General features: G+C 40.9%; 1 protein-coding gene and 1 non-coding gene across 4 annotated transcripts in view; one reads left to right on the top strand and one right to left on the bottom strand.

The window, feature by feature from the left end:
* Positions 1 to 12,426, bottom strand: part of Enox2 (ecto-NOX disulfide-thiol exchanger 2) — a 309,518-nt gene that overhangs the window by 100,992 nt on the left and 196,100 nt on the right. The window lies entirely within an intron of this gene.
* LOC127186116 (U6 spliceosomal RNA) lies at positions 7,546 to 7,652 on the top strand. Its single transcript, XR_007830346.1, has one exon. It is a non-coding gene; the product is annotated as a U6 spliceosomal RNA (small nuclear RNA).

Here is a 12,426-nt window from a genome sequence, read left to right on the forward strand (position 1 = left end):
TGTTGTAGCTCAACTGTAGCCATGGTGGTTGTGCCGTATATGTTAATCTTAAACTGTTTGTAGATACCTTCACTTCTGAATAGCCAGTACTCTGTTACAGCTAATATTTATGCTAAACTTGTGCTATTCAAATCACTGTGGGGTTTCTCTACTGATTTTCCCTGGCCATGTAATGAATCACTCTCCCTGCCTCTCAGTGTTCATTATCCTCAAGGCAGAGGTGCTTCTAGGTGATTGTGGATTAGAGAGGGTGATCTGTTCCTGGAGATGAGGTCTAAAAAGGAAATAAGGAACTAGTGTCTCATCCCTGCCCTGGAGAGGGGCTGGGGATTGCTTGTCTGTTCTTTCTAAGAAAAAAACTAGTTACAATACATGTAATTTCTTGGGTGCTGGAACTTGTTCAATGAGGATGAAAGAATTTGCTAGATAGGAAAGGCAGCTGGAGCCTGAGGAGCCTAAGGGCCATAGCATTCAGGTGGTTTATGATCTCTTCCAATTGCAGTACTACTTGAAGTTACACAGGTCAGGTTTTCTACAGCAAATAAGTGTTTGCCATGATAGCTTAAATTTACTGCTATCCTTAATGAAATGACCAATACTAAATTCAGAATCTTTGATGAATGACAGGACCCCTCTTCAAAGCTCAAAGCTCACTCCCTTCAATTCAAGAGATCAACTACTTTCATTTTTCCTTACACCTTACCTTCACTTAGAAATACATAAATATGTTTAGGCAACAGAAAGTGTCATGAATATTGAAAAAAATTTATGAACCTTCAACTCAGAGGTCAGCTGCTCAGAGTTTGCATGACAGCATGTTTTGCAAGAATTATAAAGAGAACTGGTTTTCACCAGTGAGAGAACACCATCATAATTTTTATATTGCTCATGGATTTGTACAGCTGAGTTTTTTGCATAAAATGTTTTCCAAAACACTTCGTAATTAACCATTAACTCTCTTTTTATATTTTCTGTGTCCCCGTTCTTACTAGCTCATTCAACAAATGCAAAATGGAAGAATGTATTTAAGTCAATATGGATAAGGAACTGTAATTCTCAAGGTCTTGTCATCAACTAAAATGTTTCATATATGTGATACAACTAAATCCCTGCAGTATTTAGGAAGTATTGGCCCAAATTAAATTTAAACACACAGAAAGCTTCATGTTAATCAGCCTGCTCAGTCACTAGGACATTTATGCTACACGTGTTATGGGCTACACAGGAATAACAACTGCATTTGGAAGCCACAGCAGTTTCCACTAAAGTGTTTAGTCTATATAAATATCAACGGCCTTAGAGACTTCTGGTTCTCTAGATCATGGAGAACATGGTGTTTTTGTGTGCAGGTGAAGGTTCTGATCAGCACAGATGAAGGCGAGAACTTGTAACTATTTTGCATAGTATTTCTCCTCTTCTAGAATACTAACCCACTGTAGTCTTGGCTTCTCCTCTAGTTTCTGTTCATTCTAATCTGGATTCTAATCCAAGTTCCAGGAAACCTCTATTGTTTTCTTTCCGTACCTTATCCCATCTAGGTGCAGACAGAGAGAGCACAGATCCAAATATGGAGTGGGAAAAAGAATTATTACTTCAGGGCGCCTTGATGAATAATCTGCAATAGCAGGTCGAGTCAGGGAGAAAAGATGACATGTAGGAGTTTGGTGCTCCAGTTTTTCTGCTTCATAAAGACATAGCAACTCACTGAGATTCACTATGGATTGCTGAAAAACCAGAGGAGGCCTGCTTTCACTTTAACATAGTGCCTTCAATTTTATTAGAATCAAATCCTTTCTTGTTGCCAGTGTAATGACTAAATATGAGAACACCAATTGTAAATTAGTTACTTTTCTATTGGTGTGGTAAAACACCATGATTAAGGTAATTTATAGAAGGAATAGTTTATTATTTGTGCTTACGATGCCCTTGGGATAAAGTTCATTAACATAATGGCAGGGAGTGTGGCAACAGGCAGTCAGATATGGTGGCAGGAGCTGGAACCTGAGAGCTGAGAGCTCACTTCTCAAAACACAAGAGCAAAACACCAAGAGAGCACATCAGGGATGGCATGCGGCTTTGAAACCTCAAAGCCCACTAAATGACATACTTCTTCCAGCAAGGCCACACTTCCTAAACTTACCCAAACAATGCCACTAAATAGAGAATGAGTATTCAAACATCTGAATCTTCTGGGGGATGTAGTGGTTTGAATAAGAATGGCCCCCATCAGCTCATATGTGTGAATACTTGGGTCCCCACCCCCACCCCATTGGTGGAACTGTTTGGGAAGGATTAGGAGGTGTGGACTTGTTAAAAGATTCATACCATTCTAAGTTTCTTTTTGTCACTCTGCTTCATGTTTGTATCTTAAGATGTGAACTTGCAGTCTCTGCTCCAGCACTGAGCATGTCTGCCTGCTGCCATGCTTCTTGCCGTGATGGTCACAGACTCTTACCACTGAATACAAGCCCCAAATTAAACACTTTTTTAATAGTCATGATGTTTTATTACAGCAATAAAAAAGGAACTGAAACAGGACATTTTCATTCAAACCACTACAAATTGCTTCCAAGAATGGCTAGGTGGATTGAAACAAGAAAATGGTATTGGCATAAGAAGTGGCCTAGAGTTTAAGGTCTACTTTGAGATCTAATCCAGGGTTTTACATGGGTGTGGTGACGCGTGCCTTTAATTCTAGCACCACAAAGATAGGAGACGACAGATTTCTAGGAGTTTAAGAATAGCATCTTCTACATAGGAAGTTTCAGGCCAGTTCTCAAAACAAAAACAACAACAAAGATCCCCTCTGGCTTTGACTTCCAGATTTACTCCTACCAATGAGAAGACTTTAACCTCTTTGAGTTAGTTTTCTCATCTGCAAAATGGTGATAATAGTATGTAAGCATAATAACATAATACAGTTTATGGAATAGGCAATACTCCATATATGTTAACTACTATTCATTCAAAAATATTTCTGACACAAAAAATCTCACAAAATCTTCTGATGACTCATGTTCTTTGAGTTAATTTAAAGTTCTATACTTGTGTACAATGTACTGTGGTCATATTCACTCTGTGTTACCTTCTTGTACTACTGTCATTGTTGATGACACCCTTGTTCCCAAATAGGCCACCTTCCATTTGTCATGCCTCTAAATTTTTTTCTGTACAGATATTAGCCAGGCAGTTACTATTGCTGTGTGTTTATGGTTGCAATGGCCATATTATAGCCACATGAGAGCATTTTGTAGTGTTTTCCTCCATCCTTGGCTCTTACAGGTTTCTGCCAACTCTTTTGCAATGTTCCTTGGAATAGATGGTATAGATAGCCAATTCAGGGCCAAGAACTCAATAGTCCCTTACTCTCAATACTTTGACCAGTTGTAAGTCTCTATTGTGACCACAGAAGCTTCTGTTACCAAGGCTGAGAGTAACACTAATCTCTGGGTATAAACGAATATCTAGAAAGCAGTGAAAGGACAGAGGAAGTTTTGTCACGGAAGAAAAGATGAGATATATATAAATGGCCTAAGTTTATTTTTGACTACACTGAAAAACCAATTCAAGGGTTTTCAACAAGTGCTGCTGGAGTAATTGAACATTCATGCTTGGATCAAACTGGTGACTATCTCTTCCTGTAATGTCCATAGAGGCCATAGAAGGTGTCAGATCCCCTGGAAATAGAGTTATGGATGGTTGTGAGCCAACATGTGGATGCCGGAAACTGAAACAAGTGCTCTTAACTCCTGATCTATCTTTCCAGCCCCAGAGACTGGTGCTTCTTTCTTCAATTAATTCATATGACTTACACAAAAATTAATTCAAAATTAAATATGATATCATTGATTAATGGCTATGTAAAAAAATTCTCAACAAAATACTAGCACAAACTGAATCCAATGGTACATTAAGGTGACCATAGACCATGATCAAATGTGACTTATTCCTGAGATGCAAGGTTATATTAGCATTCACAAACCTGTAAATATGAAAGAGGAAGAGATCTTAAAGGAGGGAGAATCAGCGAAAATTGGAGAGCAATGACATGAAATCAGAAGGAAGGGCTATTTTGTGGGAGGAAGGGGACAAGGAAGAGAGAGGCAGGATGGAAAATATAGTCATATATGTCCTTGCCTGTGTGTCTGTATGAAAAGGCCACAGTGATACATACCCATTAGTTTGTACACTATTTTACATTTTTAACTAAAAAAGAAAGCAAAAACGTGATATACTTACTTTATAGAGTAAAGAATAAAAATCACACGATTGCCTCAAGAGATACAGAAAAAGCACTTGACAAATCTCAATAACCTCTCGTGATTAAAGAGACAAATTTCCTGGGTCTGGTGAGATGGCTCCAGTGACCACAGTGCTTTCCATAAAAGCACAAAGATCTGAGTTTGATCCTTGGAGCACATGTAAAGATGGAAGGAGAGAACTGACTTTACAAAGCTATTCTCTCACTTTAACATTGTGCTACGGCATGCATATGCCCCTTGCACTTGTGTGTATGTAGGTACACACATGCACACAGAACACACACACACAAAGAAAGAGAGTGAGGGAGGGAGGGAGAGGAGGAGGGAGGGAGGGAGGGAGGGAGGGAGGGAGGGAGGGAGAGAGAGAGAGAGAGAGAGAGAGAGAGAGAGAGAGAGAGAGAGAGAAAGAGAGAGAGAGAGAAGAAAATTTAATAGCTCTGAACAAATCAAGCAACCCTGAGATTCCAATTACAGTAATCAAGATAGCTATGATCAAAAACTTAAGAGACAGCACATGCTGGTGAGGATGTGGAGAAAGTGGAACATTCCTCTGTTGCTGGTGGGAGTGCAAACTTGTACAACCGCTGTGGAAATCAAGCTGGTATTTTCTCGGAAAATCGAGAATAGTTCTACCTCAAGACCTAGCTATACCACTCCTCCGCATATAACCAAAAGAAATGTTCCACTACACAACAAAGAAATTTGCTCAACTATATTCATAGCAGTCTTATTTATAATAGCCAGAATCTGGAAACAACCTAGATGTACCTCAAAAGAAGAATGGATAAAGAAAATGTGGTACTTTTACACAAAGGAATACTACTCAGCTATTAAAAACAAGAACATCTTAAAATTTGCAGGAAAATGGATGGAACCAGAAAAAAAATCACCTTGAGTGATATAATCCAAACCCCAAAAGTCATGCATAGTGTACACTCACTTGTAAGTGGATATTAGCCATAAAGTAAAGGATAACCATGCTATAGCCCATTGACTTAAAGAAGCTAACTTATAAGGAGGGTCTAAGGAAGGATGCTTGACTCTCACTCAGAAAGGTATATAAAATAGGCATTGGAGGCGGATGGATGGAGGGAACTGAGTAGACGAGGGGATGGGGAGGACAGAAGGGATGGGGAGTTGGGGAGAGAGGGCTTAGTGAGAGAATGGAAATTGGAGGTGAGGTCATCTCTGGGATTTGCCAGAGATCTGGAATAGGGGATGCCCCAGAAAGTCTATAGGAGTCACCCTAGCTGAGACTCCTAGCAGCAGGAGGGATATGGGATCTGAGGTGGCCATCTCTTGTAGGCAGGCAGGACTTCTAGGGGTTGGATAAGGACACCAACCCACCCACCAAACCTTGGACAATTCATTTGTCCTGCCTACAAGATGTGCAGGAAGAAAGATGGAGCAGAGATTGAGAGAATGGCCAACTAAATACTGGCCCTACTTGAGACCCATTCCATAGGAGAAAACCAATCCCTGACACTATTAATGCTACTCCTCTATCCTTGCTGACAAGAGCCTAGCATAACTCCTATGAAAGGCTTCACCTACCAGCTAATGGAAACAGATGTAGAGACCCACAGGTAAACATTAGACAGAGCTTGGGGAGTCCTATGGAAGAGTTGGGATGATGATTGAGGGAGATGGAGGGGTCAAGGACTCACAGGAAGACCTTAAAGTCAACTAACCTCTACCCGTGGTGGCTCATGGAGACTGAACCACCAACCAAAGAGCATGCAGGGATGACCTTGACCTCCTGCACATAAGTAGCAGATACACAGCTTGGTCTTCATGTGGCTTCCCCAACAACTGGAGTGGGGGCTGTCTCTGACTCTGATGCCTCCATCTGGATCCCCTTCCCTTAACTGGGCTGCCTTGTCTGGCCTCAGTGGGAGAAAATGCACTAGTTATACAGGAACTTCATGTGCCAGTGTGAGTTGGTACCCATGGGGGATCTCCTCCTTCTCTGAGTGGAATGAGCGGGGAGAATGAGGGAAGGGGTGTGCAAGGGGTGAGAGTGGGAGAGTAGGGGGATTGCAATCAGGATGCAAAGTGAATAAATAAATAAATTATAAAAGATTTAACTGTAAGATATGACTTTCTCACGTACTCTGGTGCCTCACATTTGACCATGTCCCCTGGAGGGGGAGACCTGGTGGCACTCAGAGGAAGGACAGCAGGTTGCCAAGAAGAGACTTGATACCCTATGAGCATATACAGGGGGAGGTAATCCCCCTCAGGAACAGTCATAGGGGAGGGGAATAATGGGTAAATGGGGGGGAGGGAAGAATGGGAGGATACAAGGGATGGGATAAACATTGAGATGTAACAAGAACAAATTAAAAAAAAAAAAAAAGATTTAACTGTAAGACCTGAAACCATGAAACACCTACAAAAGGGGAAAATGCTTCTTGATGTTGCACCAGGCAATGATTTCATGTATGATACCAAAACCCTAGGTATCAAACATAGATAAATTGGATTCCACTAAATGGAAAACATTAACTACCTTTTACAATAGAGCAAACAGTGAACAGAATGAAATATTGCTTCAAAGAAGGTTCATTAATGGACACCACTTCAGTATCATTAACTATTAGGGAAATACAAATCAAAATTAAAATGAGAAATTATATGCTACCTATCAGAATACTTTTGGTATGATGCTGGAGAGAAAACCCTGGGCCTTGGGTGTGCTAGGCAAGCATTTTGCCACTGCACTGTATTTGCAGACTAAATTAATAAACAGTAACAACATTAATGGCTGATGAGGCTGTAGAGCCACTGGATCAGTCACACTTGCTGGTGAAGATATCATATGGTCATTCTGGAAAAACTAGGCTATGCCTTTAAAACGTTAAGTGTGCAAATACTAAATTACCCAGGAATAATATTCCAGACTATTTAATCTCAGAAGTGAAGCTTTATACTCACATTAGAACTCTCCATGTGGGTGTGTATAGTAGCTTTCCTAATAATAACAAAATGTGAAAAAAATGCAGATAGTATCAAAATGTGAATGGTTAAACTGTAGCACATGCATGGAATAGAACAACAAAATCAATGCAACACACACAATTACCCAAATGAATAGCAAAAGGATTAGACTGAGAACAAAAACTAGAAAGATTACCTATTACATGATGCCATTTATGTGGGGGAGACTAGTCGACAGTGAAGTGGGGAAGTAAAGCAAGTGCTCCTTGGGAATATGGAAGCCTTCTGCATTTCCACTCCACCAGCAGCAGTATGCTAGTTGTGGTATAAGATAGGACTGGGTGTGCTCGCTTCGGCAGCACATATACTAAAATTGGAACGATACAGAGAAGATTAGCATGGCCCCTGCGCAAGGATGACACGCAAATTCGTGAAGCGTTCCATATTTTTCCAGGCCTTAATGTCAACCATTAATAAATGGGACCTCATGAGGCTGAGAAGCTTCTGTAAGGCAGGAGACACTGTCAAGAGAACAAAGCGACAGCCTACAGACTGGGAAAAAATCTTCACCAACCCTACATCTGACAAAGGTCTAATATCCAAAATATATAAAGAACTCAAGAAATTAAACACCACCAAACCGAGTAACCCAATTGAGAAATGGGGCTTGGAACTAAACAGAGAATTCTCAACAGAGGAGTATCAAATGGCTGAGAAACACTTAAAGAAATGCTCAACCTCCTTAGTCATCAGGGAAATGCAAATCAAAACAACTCTGAGATTCCATCTTACACCCATCAGAATGGCTAAGATCAAAAATTCAAGCGACACCACATGCTGGCGAGGATGTGGGGAGAGAGGAACACTCCTTCATTGCTGGTGGGAATGCAAACTAGTACAGCCACTTTGGAAATCTATCTGGTGCTATCTCAGAAAAATGGGAATAGGGCTTCCTCAAGACCCAGCTATTCCACTCCTTGGAATATACCCAGAAGATACTCCAGCACACAACAAGAAAATTTGCTCAACCATGTTCATAGCAGCCTTATTCATAATAGCCAGAACATGGAAACAGCCTAAGTGTCCCTCAGTAGAAGAGTGGAAAAAGAAACTGTGGTACATATACACTATGGAATACTACTCAGCTATTAAAAACAAGGAATTCCCGAAATTTGTGGATAAATGGATTGAGCTAGAAATGATCATAATGAGTGAGTTAACCCAGAAGCAGAAAGAATCAAATGGTATATACTCACTTATATCTGCATACTAGCCCAAGGGGCATGTCCCACGAAAGCCTTCACTTACCAGGAAACTGGGACAGAGGGGAAGGCATCCTATTGGGACTCTAAATGAGAGACACATGGGAGAACAGCAAAATAAAAGGATCCAGAGGGTCCTAGAAATCTACAAGTAGAACAATATGATAGGCAGATTTGGGCCCAGGGGTCCCGCTCAAACTAAGGCACCAGCCAAGGACAATACAGGAGGTAAACTTTAAACCCCTTCCCAGATCTAGCCAATGATCAGAATATTCTCCACAGTTGAGTGGAGAGTGTGATACGACTTTCTCACATACTCTGGTGCCTCACATTTGACCATGTCCCCTGGAGGGGGAGACCTGGTAGCACTCAGAGGAAGGACAGCAAGTAGCCAAGAAGAGACTTGATACCCTATGAGAATATATAGGGGGACGTAATCCCCCTCAGGAACAGTCATAGGGGAGGGGAATAATGGGAAAATGGGCAGGGGGGAGGAATGGGAGGATACAAGGGATGGGATAAACATTGAGATGTAACAAGAATAAATTAATAAGAAAAAAAAAAGATAGGACTGGGTGAAAGGTCTACGGAATCTGTACTCTTTCTTCTATTATTAACTACTACTACTACTACTATTATTATTTTTACATCCCAAGTGTAGTTTCCCCTCCCTCCTTTCCTCCCAGTCCTCCCCTTCTACCTCCCATCTGTATAATCCCCCAGTCCATCCCTCCATTTATCTTCACAAAAGGGCAGGCCTCCCATGGAGTTCAATCAAACATAGTATATCAAGTTGCTGTAGTACTAGGGAGCTCCCCTTGTGTTAAGGCTTAGAGGAGGCAACCCAGTATGAGGAAAAGGGTCCCGAAAGCCAGCAAAGAGTCAAGATGGCCTCTTTTCCTACTCTTACATGGCTCACAAAAAGAACAAGCTACACAATTCTAACATATGTGCATTTGGCCTAGGTCAGTCCCAGGTAGGCTCCCTGGTTGTTAATTCAGTCTCTGTGAGCCCCTGTGTGCTCAGACTAGCAGAGACCCACAGGCAGGTATTAGGTGGAACTCTGGGAAATCCTGCAGGAGACAGAGAGAGAGAGAGAGAGAGAGAGAGAGAGAGAGAGAGAGAGAGAGAGAGAGAGAGAGAGAGAGAGAGAGAGAGAGAGAGAGAGAGAATTGTAGAAGCCAGAGGGGTCAAGGGGTCAAGGACACCACAAGAAATCTGCTCTATTTCTTACAGCTGCTTGTGAGTCTTCATCTCACATTTTAAACGTTTAGTATAAAAGAGAGAAGGGAGCAAAGGTGTGCATAGGAAGAAGGAGCAAAGCAGAAACAGCTGTTCGGAGGACAGTTCAGATGTGTGCTTCAGCTACTCTCGGGGGGTTTCCCACTTGACAGTTTCCATTGTGCTATAGAGATTCCCCCTGGGGTAGGAAAGCAAAGCTGAGTTTTCATGCAGAGATAGCACTTGTTCCTCTCACTGGAATATCAGCCACTGTTCTTACAAATTTGGAAACTGTGGAGGTGCATCACATGGCTAACAACCGTTAAGAATCTTGGGTGTAGAGTCACAGTGTGTGGAGTTCCTAAAACTCCTCCAAACAGCGTTGCTGCTGTAATTCTGGCTGCTACTACAAATGTCTCCCTTGAGATAATTCAGCAGAGAGGGTCTCTGGGAAAAGAGTATCCTTCTGCCTGGCCTCTGGAGAAGACAGGCAACAGGGAGCAGGATATACGACAGCTCTGTACCTGAACACAAAGTGGAGAAGAAAAGGGGAGGACAGAGAGTGCTAGTGGAGAAAAGACTGAGGATCACAAGTTTGACAAGGAAAAAAAAAAAAAAAAAAAAAAAAAAAAAAGCAGAACGTCTCCATCTCCGCATGTCCAGGTAATTGGGCATCAATTTACCTATCATGGATTCCATACAGCACTTCAGATAACGTAGAAGAAGTATTGAGTAAAGACTAACTCACTGTTGACATCTCATTTTAAAGGCTAACTGTTCACACACGGATGATTGTGCAGAATAACAAACATCAGCTGCCTCTTAGAGAGCTGATGGATCCACAGGGAGAGTGCTTCATACCTTTGGCAGAGTTTTTTAAATAGATGCTTTTTCTAGTTGCTCTCCTCTGTTCCCTGATTAACACCAGCTTTCAGGCCTCTCCATTGACTGTCCTGCCATTTATGACTCGCATTAAGTGAACATGTACTATGGCTGAGCTAAGACATTCAAAGTTGAACTGAAAATCACATTCAGGAGAAGGCCTGCTGTGGGATCTGGCTGTCTCATGGGTGCTGCACAGGGATGTGGTTCTGCCTCTGTGTCCACTTCCTATTTCCTGAAGTGTCCAGAGGCTGGCTGAAGGATCTTGAACTTTCAGACACATTTTTGTGTTCAGCCCATTTCCAGAGGACACAGTGCCATCTTGGTGTCTCTCTTCTCTTCTGGCTGTCATCTCCAACAGAAATTTGATCTTGCTAGAAGCACTGTGGGGCATTCCACTCTTTAAACAGATCCACCCTTTTCAGTTTCTCTTGGGTGACTACATTCTCCTGAAGGAGGGATTTGCTGTCAGTCACTGGTATTTAATGTGGACTGGAAAATTTTCAGAATATATATTGAGATACACATACCATTAATTAATGAATTCAGGTGGTTGCACCAATCCAGCCTACCCTGAGGGAATCTAAGCTTCTGTTCTCTCTAGCTCTGTATCTAAATTAACTGATGATTTCTAACAAATGGAAATGACTATATAAATGCAAACTGTCCATATGATGACCACTTACTGTGACACCACCATAAAAGAGGACCAACCCAAAATCCAATAAAAGAGGATTAATTCAGTAAATTAAATTATATATTCACATAGCTAAGCATTTTGTAGCTAGTGAAAGTGAGGGTATGGATATAGGTTTACAAGCATAAAAAATTACTAGAAAACAATATAACTCATTTATTTTAGGAAAAATATATGAAGTAATAAAAATGACCAGAAAAATATGCAGCCAAATATTACTACAAAGCCTTTCGAGGTATTTTGAGTGTCAATGATTTTTAACATCTTTCTTCACTTTTTATATTTAAAAATGCATTCATAATAACTTAATTTTGTTAAAGATACTATAAGAGGACTGGTGAGATGCCTCGGTGGGTAAAGGTGCTTGCTGTCAAGCCTGACAACCTGAGTTCAATGCCTAGAATCCATATGGTCCAAGAAGAAAACTGACTCCTTCATAATGTCTTGGTTTACTCACAAATGCTATTGCACAGGCTCACACTAAATAAATAAAATAAATAAATAGTTAGAAAAACAATAAAAATCTTATGAAAAAAGGCTATGGGATTGTTGCAATACACTCGCATATTTTATTAAAAATTGTAATCCAAAGACTGTATTTCCATTCAAGTTCCAGATTTTAATATAGAAAAGTCAACGAACTTCTGCCAAAGGGCCAAATCCTTAGTGATTTGGGTTTTGCAGCCTATGAAGTCTTTTGTCAAATGATTTCACTCTTCCTTTTTCATGTCAAAGCAGCTATGGGCACTATGAAAACAATGGCTATAAATGTGCTTCAATAATTTTTTTTTAAAGTGTCTGTGAGCTAGATCTCAACCAAAGGCTGTAGTTCACTGACTCCTGTTCTGATGTTAATTAAGCAAAGGAGGCTGAAGGCCCAGGTGTCTTGAGAACTAAACTTATTTCCTTTGATTTCTTGGGTCCACCTAAGAAACATTACTTATTACTTCTTTCCCGAACTGAGGCCAAAATGGCTAATGATATGCTATGTCCCACTTTTTACTTCTGCTCAGAATGAGAATAGTCCAACTTCATACTACAGCCATCATTTACCTAGGCCAAGCTTCCCTACCAAAGCAAACCTACCTCTACCACAGATAAAACTATGATGACAGAAGTCACAATAATTCCAGAGGCTCAAAGAATCCATGATCTAACTAGA

Source organism: Acomys russatus, chromosome X (assembly GCF_903995435.1).
Source record: "Acomys russatus chromosome X, mAcoRus1.1, whole genome shotgun sequence".
NCBI lineage: Eukaryota > Metazoa > Chordata > Mammalia > Rodentia > Muridae > Acomys > Acomys russatus.